Source organism: Piliocolobus tephrosceles, chromosome 7 (genome assembly GCF_002776525.5).
Source record: "Piliocolobus tephrosceles isolate RC106 chromosome 7, ASM277652v3, whole genome shotgun sequence".
NCBI lineage: Eukaryota > Metazoa > Chordata > Mammalia > Primates > Cercopithecidae > Piliocolobus > Piliocolobus tephrosceles.
Window position 1 is genome coordinate 131616755 of NC_045440.1, and position 12634 is coordinate 131629388.

At 44.6% G+C, this 12634-nt stretch overlaps 1 long non-coding RNA gene across 33 annotated transcripts in view; it reads left to right on the top strand.

The window, feature by feature from the left end:
* LOC111550512 overlaps positions 1-12634 on the top strand; it is a 310717-nt gene that overhangs the window by 251499 nt on the left and 46584 nt on the right. The window contains exon 1 of one of the 33 annotated variants that reach the window (XR_003309506.1): positions 924-1181. The exons of the other annotated variants lie outside the window; for them this stretch is intronic. This is a non-coding gene — a long non-coding RNA (uncharacterized LOC111550512). Of the gene's footprint in view, positions 1-923; positions 1182-12634 lie in introns of those variants that run through there. 33 annotated transcript variants of the gene reach the window in all.

Consider the following 12634-nt stretch of genomic DNA (forward strand, 5'->3'; position numbering starts at 1 on the left):
GTATGCATGTGTGTTTGTGCTGGTGTGTTTGTGTGTTGTTTGTGTGCATGTGTGTGTGTTTGGTGTGTGTTTGGCGTGTGTGTGTGTATGTTTGGTGTGTGTGTCTGGTGTGTATGTGTTTGGTGTGGTGTATTTATGTGCCTGTGTGTTGTGTGTGTGTGTTTGGTGAATGTGTGTGTTTGTGTGTGTGTACGTATGTTTGGTGTGTGTATGCATGTGTGTGGTGAATGTGTGTGTATTTTCTGTGTGTATTTGTGTGTGTGTTGTTCGTGTGTGCATGTGTTTAGTGTGTGTGTGTTTGTATTGGTTGCTAAGCACTTGGTATGTGTCAGGCATCCCCTATTACTAGATGGAGCCTCTTCTTAAAACAGTTTGGATGTCATCATGGAGAGCCATGTATCTCTTTACTTTTTCTGGAAGTTTGGGAAGGGATTCTCACTGGGCCACCTCTGTATTTGACTGAGGCTTTGCAGTTCCCGTGTCACAGTCCCTCCAATGTTCTGGGCAGCAGACTGGCATCCAGCCTTTCCTTTTCCTCTGTCAGAAATGGATTATTCTGGCATCTTCCTTCCATGCCATTTTCAGTTCCCCTAACCTCCAGTCTCTTGAAGCCATTTAGCGTCTCTTGGTACTGAGTAATCCCGTTTATTAAAGCATGTGAAGCTTCCTTAATGGCAAGTGTTGGCGCAAATAGTTTTGCAGCCCCAAGGGACAGGGTCATTTGAACTTGGTGACTGGAAAAACGGTCGGTGTGAATAATGTGAAGTGCAGGACCATGGTGATGAATTTTCCTCACCCTCTTTGTTCCTTGTTTTCTTTGTAAGGCAGAGTGTTTAACCCATATTTTCCAAGAACTGTGTAGGTGGGTTGCTGGGGACAATTGATTTTTAGAGAAGTGATGTTTCTTTGGATGTGGAAACCAAGAAGCAAAGAATAATATTGAGCAACAGTCCTCCTGATGACCAGGCCTGGGCTAATTATGGCAATAGTGTTGCAATGTGTTTGGGCCATTATGCAGTATAAGAACACCACTTCCCCTCAAGATGCCCTGGACACAAGGTAATCCTCAGGGCCTTGCTCTAGCCCCATGTCACCCAATGTCAAGTGGATCATCTACTTTCTAAGGCTGTAATTGGTCCTAAAGAAGAAGAAGTGGAGCCTGGCAGGAGGAAGGGACACAGGTATTTGTGTGAGGAATACTGAGTGGTAATGGTAGTTCTGGTACTGCCCTGGCTTGCTGTGCGAGTCTTCTCACCTGTCTGAGCAGTGGGATCACCATCTTTGAGGAGTTTGGACTAGGTGGTTTATTTTATTTTATTTTATTTTATTTTGAGAGAAGATCTCGCTCTGTCACCCAGGCTGGAGTGCAGTGGTGCAATCTTGGCTCACTGCAACCTCTGTCTCCCGGGTTCAAGCAATTCTCATGCCTCAGCCTCTCAAGTAGCTGGAATTACAGACTTGCACCACCACGCCTGGCTAATTTTTGTATTTTCAGAAGAGATGGGGTTTCACCATGTTGGCCGGGCTGGTCTCGAACTCCTGGCCTTAGGGGATCTGCCTGCCTCAGCCCCCCAAAGTGCTGGGATCACAGGCATGAACCACTGTATTCAGCCTTGGACTAGGTGCTTTCTAAGGAGTGGGGATGGGTTAATGGGAGGGTGCCTTCCCTAAATAAAGGGGCCAGTCCTCCCTTCGCATCCACTTATTGTATTGTGGGAGGGTGGGTTCAGTGCTGCCAAATTAATTTTTGGACTTTGAATATAATGAAAATTTCCGACTTTTGGAGCAATAACTTCCAAAATATTTGAAACACCCTGTGGGTGAAATCTGTAGTTGGATAAAGCCCCTAGGACTTCACTTTGCAACTCAGCATTCATACATTGCTCTCCGTGGCTTCTTATAGGCTGGGGGCCAGGAGGTGAGGGAAGCTCTTGTGATTTGTTTTGTTTTGAAATTAGTATAAGTATCTTCAAGGAACTAAGAGAGCAAAACCAGACTGGAAGCTGGGTCACAAGATGCTGTTGCCTAGAGACTTAGACAGAGGGCATGGCATTCGCTCCCTCATAGAGGGAGACGGCCGACGGCAGGAGCCTCAGCAGCCCAGCCCCTTAAGATTGATCCCTGGGTCCTCCACCCACTGTCTCCTGTCTCTGGCTCTGTGGACTCCATGGCATTCAGAGCTAGGGGAAATCAATTATTTCAACATCTTATTTTTTTCAGTTAATAATTACATTTTGGAGATCTTTGTGTGTGCACATGTATGTGTACACATACATTATTCTTTTTTAACTGCTGTATAATATTAAGTATTTTCCCAAACTATTTCTTACACATACACACACACGCACACACACACACACACACACACACACACACACACACACACACACGGAGGCCAAACATCTTCTGTGTGTTTTTTTTTAAAGACAGCGTCTTGCTCTGTCATCCAGGCTGGAGGGCGGTGGGGCAATCATGTTTCACTGCAGGCTTGACCTCCTGGGCTCAAATGATCCTCTCGCCTCAGCCTCCCAAGTAGCTGGGACTACAGACATTTTCCATCACACCCGGTTAATTATTTGACTTTTTTTTGTAGAGAAGGGGTCTCACTACGTTGCTCAGGCTGGTGTCAACCTCCTGGGCTCGAGTGATCCTGCTAACCAGCCTCCCAAAGTGCCGAGACTACAGGCATGAGTCACCGCACCTAGCCCCAAACATCTTACTGGACAAGCCTTTCTTGGCCACTCTATGCAGACAGGACCCATCTCGCACCTCCATCTTCCCTTTTTTTTTTTTTTCTGTCTTAATTGATCACCATAGCACTTATCATCATCTGACCCACCATATAGTTATTTGCTTATTTGTTCGTTGACAGTCTGACACCCCCAACCCCTCATGAACCCCAGGAATGCAGAGACTTCTGTTAATTTTATTAAGTGCTTTATTCCCTGGAAAATGGTAGGTGCCTACTAAATGTTTGTTAAATGCATAAGTCTCTATTTTGGAGATGACCTCCAGGCCCGGCCTCAGGCACAGAAAGGTAAAGTAACTTAATCAAAATTTCCCAGCTACTGACAGGCAAATCTGGGCCCAGAGCCCATGCTCTAATCTAAATCATTACTACCTGCCTACTGGTATCAAACAAAACCTCAGCGCAGTGCCTGCAACACAATAAGGACTCAGTAAATGTTAAATAAAGGTAATAATGCTTACAACAATGATCTTTGCCCCCAGAAAGATCCTTACCTTGAGGAGATAGCAAGGATTTGAGATGTTCAATATAAAATACTAAGTATGGTGCCTGTGCATAGTTGGCCGTCAATGAGTGGTGGCTATCTACTATTATGCTTGTTATTTTGTTATACTTCAGCACATTGTGTTGTACTTAAATGCCACTTGTTTGCCCTACTTATCTTTGTCCCTCCTGAGGGTGCAGAGTGAGCCTTATTCATTCCAGCATTCCTACAATCTTGTACCTCCATACAATTCTTGGTATGTGGTTGACATACACTACTGTAAGGTACATGAATGAGTAAGTAGATAAAGGAACGAACAAATGGGCCAGTGGTTTGTTGGGGCCACTCTGGCCAGTGGTTTGGGGACATGCTTCCTGGAGTCTTATCCCCTCTTGTCAGATTCAGGTTTAGGACAACGGCGCAGTTGTTCCATTGTTCCCAGATAACATATCCTATCTTAACGTCTTTGCTGGGGCAGCCCTTGGACACACCCTGAGCTCCTGCCCTATCGCTGGCCCCACTTGGACCCCTTGTGGGCAGGCACCACTGCAGCCTGCTCTGAAGGGAGCTTTCATGTGGCCGGCCGACCCTACTCCTTGACTCCTCCCTTCTCTCGTTGAAAAAAAAATGTTTAAGGGGACATTTCTCTCTCCTAAACTTTTTATGTTCCATTGAAGACCTAGAAAATATGTTAAATAAAAATGCTTTGCAACAGCTGACCTATGTCTTCTGGCTTGTACCCCACAAACACCTTATCTAATGGGTAAGTCAGTTTTTATCTTTATTTTACTACTGAAGAAACTGATGCTTAAGTGTTGCATGCTTTTTAAGTCACATAGTATTAATGAAAAAGTCTAAGGCCAGAACCAGCTGTCTGCACGCAACCCTAATGCTTTTTCCACAAGAGTCACCCACATGGCTGTATTTGTTTGTATTTTCCACCCTTACCTGCTTCCAGAAGACTTTGGAAGGGTGTGTTACATATTTAATGATCCAGGGCAGCTTTCAAGTCTGTTAGCTCCGTGTGACACCGAGGTGCCCTGTAAGGTGTAATGAGGAGAGGCTTCATAATGAGCTGAAGTGGTTTCTGCAGATGACACCACTCAAGGGTGAGGATGCTTTCCCCTCTGCCATGTTTTCCTTTCCTGTTGGATTTGACTCTTAGATCAGTTGTTCTAAGACTGGGTTGAAGGTTGGAATTGCCTAGAGGATTTTTAAAATCCTGCTGCTAGTACCCCAGCTGCAAAGATTCTGATTTTGTCTGAAATGGGAGCAGGGCATTGGGATTGATAACATCTCCCCAGATGATTCTGTTATGCAGTGGAGTTTGAGGACCACAGTCTTAGGGCATCCCTGTTATAGGGATTCTGGGGACTAACAAGAAGCTGCAGACCCCAAACTATTTCAGATGTAGTTCCAGCCCTCCTAAGCAAGTCTTGGCTCAAACCTGCTCACTCTTGCTCAGATTCGTAACGGCTCACCTTTCAGAAGAAATGACAATGCTGAAAGAGGAAACCAAGGGGACAAGAGAGATGGCAGTCATCCCAACAGCTGTCTTGTGTTGTGCCCCTACTGTGTGCCAGACGCTGTCCTAAGCACTTTACTTATATAAACTCATCCAGCTCATGACCAACAAAATGGCCCTAAGAGGCCTCTGTTGATATCATCCCCATTTTCCAAATGAGAAAACTGTCCATGGGGTTGGTCGGTAACTTGTTCAACCTGGGAGTGGCAGAGCTGGGATCTGAAGACGGGGAGCCTGGCTCTGTAGGCTTCTGTTTAAGTGACTGCATCTGTTGCCTTGTGGGATGTTCTTAGAACTGTAGGATACTGGTTCCCACATGGCCGAGAATCTTCTCTCGCTAGTTCATGCTCCATGGTGATGCAGAAGCATAGTTCTAATGTGTCATTCTGTTGCTCGGGAGCCTACACAGCCCCCCATTGCAACTGGAGGGAGAAGCCAAGCTCCTTAGCATAGCACCTGAGAAATACCCTTTACAGCCTGGCCACTGGCTGAACATTCTTTCACTCTCCATGCCACACTGCTCTGTTGGTACCATCTGAAGGTCTTCTCCCTTTTCTCTGTCCTCTAAATGCTCACTCTTCAATATCTAACTCAAATATCCTCTTCTCTAACTTGTTCAGGAAGAGTGAGTGAGGCCCTTTTCTTTGTTCCCCAGGCTCTTAGTTTCTCCATGTCTGGTCACATAGATCACAGCCCTTTCTTTGGTTTTCTCCAGGGGACCAAGGAGTGGGGCTCTGCCTTTCTCATGTCTGCTCTCCCTTCACGGCTCCCCACAGTGTCTTCAGTGGATGGCCGACCTCTCATGAACAGGATGTCCTCTTGTCTGAGGTTCTACCTTGTTCCAGCCATGGGGTCATGCTCTCTTTATCTTTTGACTATCCAAAGGTGTTCTGTTTGGGACTGATGCCTTCCTCCACGGTACTTTGGGCTCCAAAGTGGGCAGTTGGCATCTGCTGTGCTTTCTGAGGCCAGGCTTTGGTTTTTGATGAATCCTGAGCTTCAGTGGAGATGTGTTAGCCTTGGGCTTTCTGTGTTCTTGAATTCCTCAGAGTCCAGAAGAAAAGGAAAGCTGACACTTCCTAGGAATGACCTGTGAGAAGAGAGGTTGGTGTCTTGCTACTAAGTTCAGCTTGGTTCCGGACTAAGTCACCATGGGCCAGAGGAGGCAGGGACAAGAGAGATGAGATGGTTTCTTGGCCACTAGACGGGAAATATTTTTGTTTGCTTGTGTACTTCTGTGGAAATGGTGGCAGTTGCTCACCAAAGAGAACTAAAACTCTTTTACTAGAGCCCCACCAGGGTCTGAGGAGCATGGGCTCATGGGAGCCATTATCTTGTAAAGGACACCATTGAGACCTTGCTACTGCTACAGTGAAGAGCACAGGAAAAGCCAAGCTTTTGGATGAATTCTAAGAATTTTTCATGCAGAAACCCATGCATGATGAGAATACAATCTTCATTACAACACTGTTTGACATAGAAAAATGAGACTCAGCTTAAATGCTCATTAGTTAGTGATTGGTTGATTAAATTGTGATCAAATGGAACACCAATACAGCTGTTTAAAAAACTAGTAAAAAAAAATCAGTTATGTGAGATGATGCATCTGTTAATTAACTCAACTTAGCCATTCCACAATGTATACATAATTCAAAACTGTATGTCGTACATTATAAATATGTACAATTTTTATTTGTGAATTAAAAATTAATCTAAAAACATTAGTGGCTATATGAAATAAGTGGTAACCATCTTGAAGCTATATTAACTACCAAAGAGCAATGTCAACCTTAACAACACTGACTTTTTAAAGAATAGGGCCTAGAACAGTGTGTGGAATATGCTGGCAGCTACACACTAATGCACAGTCACCAACCCCAGATCAGTTACGTGAACTTCTGCATTCACAGACACATTTAACACACTCTGTGGCTATTGCCTCTTTACTGACCTGAAAGTCAATTCTAGAAGACAGACGCTCCGTGAAGGCAGGTCCTAGCCTGCCCATTGGCGTTGTTATCTCCAAGGCCAACCTTAGAGAAGGCACACAATACGCTTTCCACTAATATTTGTGAATGAATGAATGAACAGAGAGATGAGTTTTCTTTCCACAATTTCCTTCTACCTGCTACTCCTGGAGCATATGAGGCTGGAATCTAAGCCTGAGGTCACTCACTGCTCTCCTGGGTACTGTCCCTGGCCTCCCGTCCTTTTCCTTGAACGTCTATGCTCTGCAAGACTTTCTCATTATCCTCTAGGCTACAGAGAAACAAGGAGACAGAGGAGAGCCTTGAAATGGACCTTCAAGATTACAATGTGTAGCTGACATTGTCAGTGAAGTCAGGCAGAGCTGACTTTGCTGATTAAGTTAATGTATGAGCCGATCCTCCCCGGAAGCTGGCATCAGCCTACCCATGTGATGGTGGGCTGGTGAATCAGACCTGCTCGGGTTTGGGTCCTCGCTCCAGCATGGCTGCCTGTGTGACCTTGGCCACTTTACTTAACCTTGCTGAATCTCAATTTCCTGATCTGTAAAAGGAAGCTAAAAATGCTTCTCTTGAGGTTGTAGTGAGGATTAAATGTGATAACATAAGTGAAAGTGCCCTTTGAAGCAAGAGGAAGGTGAAAGTGCTTATTGTGTCAGGAGAAATGTGTGGAGGGCCCCCTGTTGTTCTCAGGTGTCTCATCCTTCTCAGGGAAAAATCCCCATGCCAAGTCAGGAGAGGTTATAATTTGACTCTTTTTTATTCAGGCACTTCTCTCGGCTGCCCAGGGTTTTCAGCTTAAGCAAATAAATTACCCTTCTCCACTGGGCTCTGTGTTCTCTAGCCAGCCATATGTTTAAGCTTGATAGAGATTTTTATCTGGCTGGGTAATATTACCCAGCAAGGGATGACATTTCTTATCAGAGGCCCTGAGGAATCAGAGATAGGAGCCCTTTCTTTTTCCTGGCCGCCAGTCCTCCATGTGCAGGGCTGGTGGGGAGGCTGGGAGGGGCTGGCTGGGCCTGTAGTGGGCATCAGCTGGTCCTCTTTTCTTAAGACAGCACTCCTGTTAGCTGACCTGCACAGAAGTCGGTCATTTCGAGATGTTTGCATCTTGGAGCCACTGATAGAGGCAGGGCAAGGGAGAGTGAATGAGGAAGGAAGGCGGGAGTATGATGATGCATGCCCAGCTTTGGGCGGAGGCAGGGCACTTGCCTGTGTGGGGCCCTGCCCTTCTCTTGAGAGGCAGGCAGCCCTTGGCTGCAGAGTCAAGGCCTGGAGATTCTGTGTCTCTATAGGGTGAAGGGCACTGGAGACCTACCAGGGGCTGGGCCGTTGGAGTGGCGGGTGCTGGGGAGCTTCCATGGGCCCCTCCAGGCCCACTCCTTGCTCTTCGCTGCCTTGTTTTGTGCCCAGAAAGCTGACTTGTGTGGATGCATTATCAGGGTGGATGCAACACGGGGTTCCCGTGATCTCTGTTATCTGTTTGGAAGGCACTGGCAGGATGGGAAGGCAGGCGGGGGAGTGAGGTCAGGGGACCTATTCTTCCACTGCCTCCCTGCTGCTCCCTGACTGATTCAGGTAAGGTTTACACAGAGGGATCTAGGTTTAAATTTTGATTCTGGTATGCACTTGCTGTGTGATATTAGGCAAGTGGCTGAACCTCTCTGTGCGTCTGACTCCTTATCTATGGTAACACTTTTGCATTCCATTGATCTCTTTGCCTCTCATTTGCCCTGAATGTTGAAGGAAAGGACACTGCTGTATCCCCCGAGGGCCTGTCTGAGCCCAAAGTACACGGGGAACAAGGGCTCCAGGGTGGGCAAGAAGATGACTGATGATCATGTGATTTGGAGCTGTAGCCTCCATTGGGGACACATGCTCTGGGCTCTTTCTCTCCTGAGTTTTGGGAAGTCCTGGCCTGTGCAGCCTAATTCTCAAGTACTAATCTTGTAATCATAAGAAAGGGAAGGAGAAGTGGTTTTCCTTCTCCCTGGACCCATTCCAGCCAGAAGTTCCCGACTTTGCTTCCTTCCTGTTGGTGCCCACTCTGTTTCCTTCCATCCCTCCCCCAACCTCTCCCATCCCGGACCTCATGTTGGGCAACTTGAGTATAACTGTCTCTTCTTCCAGTGGCCAAGTCCAAATTCTGAAAGCACAGTTCTGACCATGTCCCTGTCCAGCTGAAAAACAGTAGCTCCATGTCACCCACAGGCTTGAGGTCAGACCTCTCAGGGGACATTTAAATCCACCACAACATCACTCCAGCCCGTGAATAAAGCCTGAATGCCTCCGAGCCTCTTATGTGGGGAATCAGTTCTGGTAAACAGGTCTCGTTTCTTGTCTTTTAAACGCTACTTTCTTTCCTTGACGTCTGTGCTTTGATCCCATCGTTTCTTCTCCCTTGGATGCCTGAAAGATCCACGGGCTCTGGCTTCAGAGAGTGCTGGGTTCAGACCTCAGCTCCAACCGTTGCTGGCTCTGTGACCCTAGGAATGTCACCTCACCACTCCAAGCCTCTGTATCCTTGACATTAACCTGGGCTGATAGTTCACAAGAAGGCTAAAGGCTCCTACTGGGACTTGATTTGTCAAATAAATGAGTGGGGCTTTCCCTAACCTTCTAATTGACTACCCCACTGATTATTCAAACTCCACCTGTCCTCAAGTTCCATTCCATCATTCACTTCCTCTGTGGGTTTTTCTGCCACAAAGTCATCTTCCTCTGTTTGAAAGACTCTTAGTTCCTCAAGTCTGACAGCAAGAGTGGACCCCATCTCTTTCTTTTTGTGTCTGACTTCCCAGCACAGTCTCAATTTCTTCAGGGCATTGGCTGTGGTGTAAGATTCTCAGCTTGAGCACTGGCACCATTGATGGGACGATTGAGTATTCAACTCCAAGAGAACGAAAGAGAGTCACTTGTTCTTTAATTGAACAAAATTTGATTGAGTGCACATGATATGTTATGTCTGTGCTTCGCACTGGAGTTGTAAGGATGCATAAAATGAAAACTCTGTCTTCACATAGCCTATCATCCAGTGAGGAAGTCGCATTATTGGGAATCTGTGCCAAGCCTGGATTGCATAAGACATAGGTAGCTGAGAACCTGGTGCTGACTGGGGACTGGGGGAAGTTCCGTGCCCAAGGAGAAGAGTACTTTTCCCTTCAGATGGATGCCCGTAATTTTATCTTTAACTTTTAAGAATTTGATTTTAATGTGTCTCAATGAAGATCTCCTTGTGTTTAATCAATTACAAATTATTTGGACTTCGTGGATCTGGATGTTTATTTTCCTCTCCAGATTTGGAGAGTTCTATGTTTTTTTTTCTTTAAATAAACGTTCTGTCACCTTCTCCTCTGCTTTTATTCCTCCTCTTGAGTTCCCATAATGTGTATTTTGGTTCACTTGATGGTGTCCCATAAGTCCCATAGGTTTTCTTTTTCATTCTTTTCTTCTGTTTATTCCTCTGACTCATTTCAAATGGCCTGTCTTTAACCTCATTAATTCCATCTTCTGGTTGATCAAATCTGCTGCTGAAGTTCCTTATGGAGTTTTTCAGTTCAGTCATTTTGCTTTACCACCAGAATTTCTATTTGGGTCTTTTTTTTTTATGGTTTATATCTCTTTGTTGAACTTCTACTTTGTTCATGTATTCTTTTTCTGATTTTGTTATTTGTGTTCTCTTTTAGTTGAGTTTCTTCAAGACAATTATTTTGAATTCTTTGTCAGACAATGCATAAGTCTCAATGTCTTTAGGATTGGTAACTGGTGCTTTAGTTTGTTTTTTATTCATGTTTACTTGTCTATTTGTAACCCTTGTGGTCTTGTATTGATGTCTACATATTTTAAGAAGTAAAGATCTCTTTTATTCTTTACAAATTAGTTTAGGCCAAGAAAGCTGTTCACCAGTCAAGATATTTTGGGTGGACTGCCTGGCAGGGTCTGAGGGCAAGTTTACTGCGGGAATTCTTAAGCAGGCTGGCCTGGTGCCTGAGTCCATGGGTACAGGCCTAGATTCTGGGTCCCTGGGGGTGAGACTGGCACTGAGATACACTGGGATGACTTTGTTGACTGTGTTCATGCCTGTAGTATGGGTCTGTGAAGGCTAACCTGATACTAGGATCTGCACTGATATTGAGTGCTTACTTCACTCTCCTTCCTCCACATGAAGGGTATCTCTCTTCATGCTGCACTGTGCTGCCTTGGGGGAAGGGTGATGTGAGTGATGTGAAACTGTTATTCCTACCCTTTTCAATGCATCTTTTATTATTTCTATGCTCCACCCAGGTGCTGTAACTGCTCATATGGATTTCTTAGCTCTTGTGAAGGTATATTTTTCATGGATGGTTGTTCAAATTGCTGTTTCTGTGAAGGGATGAACACTGGAAACTACTATTCTGCCATCTTGCTCACATTACTTTTCTCTTCACAGTATTATTTAAAATGATACATTTAGTTTTGTTTATTTCACATCTGTGTTCCTTCACTAGATTAGGATCCTGTAAGGGAAAGGATGAGGTCAATTGTGTTTACAACAGTCATAACAATAAAAAGTAGTGCTGTTGTCACACTATGTGTAGGGCACTGTTTTAAGTTCTTTATGTTTACCAAATTTTTTTATCCTCATAAGACTCAACTGAGGTAGAGATACTGTCACTAACTTCATTTTACAGATGAAGAAACCAAGGCACATAAAGGCTAAGTAATGTAGTCTAGCTCTCCCATGAAGACAGTAGATGGTAAAACCAGGATTTTAAACCTCACAGTGGCTCCAGGATTTGTTTATCTAACCACTCTGCCAGACCCTTCTAGTGCTTTCTTCTAGTAACCACCCCAGCAAAGATGCTCAACAAATGGGTGGTACATGAAACAAAGGATCATTATCCTATTTCTTGGGTAAGTTCTCACCGCAGTTTATGCACTGGACACAGAGTTAAGAGCATAGTAAAGAGGAAGGGACCTGGATCTAGGAATTTAGCACAGCTAGGTTAAGATCTGAGCTCACCCATTCATTAAGTGACTATGAGCAAACTGTTTAACTTCATTAAGTCTTGGTTTTCTTAGATCAACATAGAAGCAATACATTAATAATTTCCTGTTAATCTTACCTTAATAGTAAAAAAAAAAAAAAAAAATGAGGGAATAGATTATAGTGAGTGCTCAGTCAACTGCCATCTTGGAGGGGTCTATATATATGTGTGTGTGTGTGTGTGTGTGTGTATAATACCTATATATAGGTATATATATATGTCATACCTATATATAAAGGTATATATATAAAATACCTATATATGTATATAGACCCATATATATGCATACCTACATATATAAAATACCCATATATTTTATATATGTGGGTATTTTATATATATATATATATAATATATATATGTATGTATTATTATCAGCTTTAGCTTTTTCATCCATGAGATGAGAATGTGATGCAGTCCTGCCTGATGTTCACACAGGCTCCTCAGAATGGCTTTGTTTTACTAGAGAGGTTACCCCTAGGAAACGAGTTCAATCCCTTGCCCCTAAATAGACTAGAGGCAGCATGTTTATGAGACAGGAAAGGATGTGACTGATGTGAGTTTCTTAGCTGGTTTTGGAACAGAACAGAGGCTCTTTACGATGATGCCAGTGCTCCTAATTAATTATCGTAACAAGTCTCCTGTTCTCAGCATCTGTCAGTAGGTACAGCTGCACTAGCACAGTGGACTGGCTGAGCAACCAGGAGTCTGGGGCAAGGCCAGGCCAGGGCAGCCGGCCTGTATCTCCAAGTGCCCAGCTGGTTCCGTCCTTGTATCTGACAGGGCCCTCTGATCTTCCTGCATACAATGGATTGCAGGGAAAAAGAAACTTCCTGGCCTGATTGACACAAATTTGTAGGA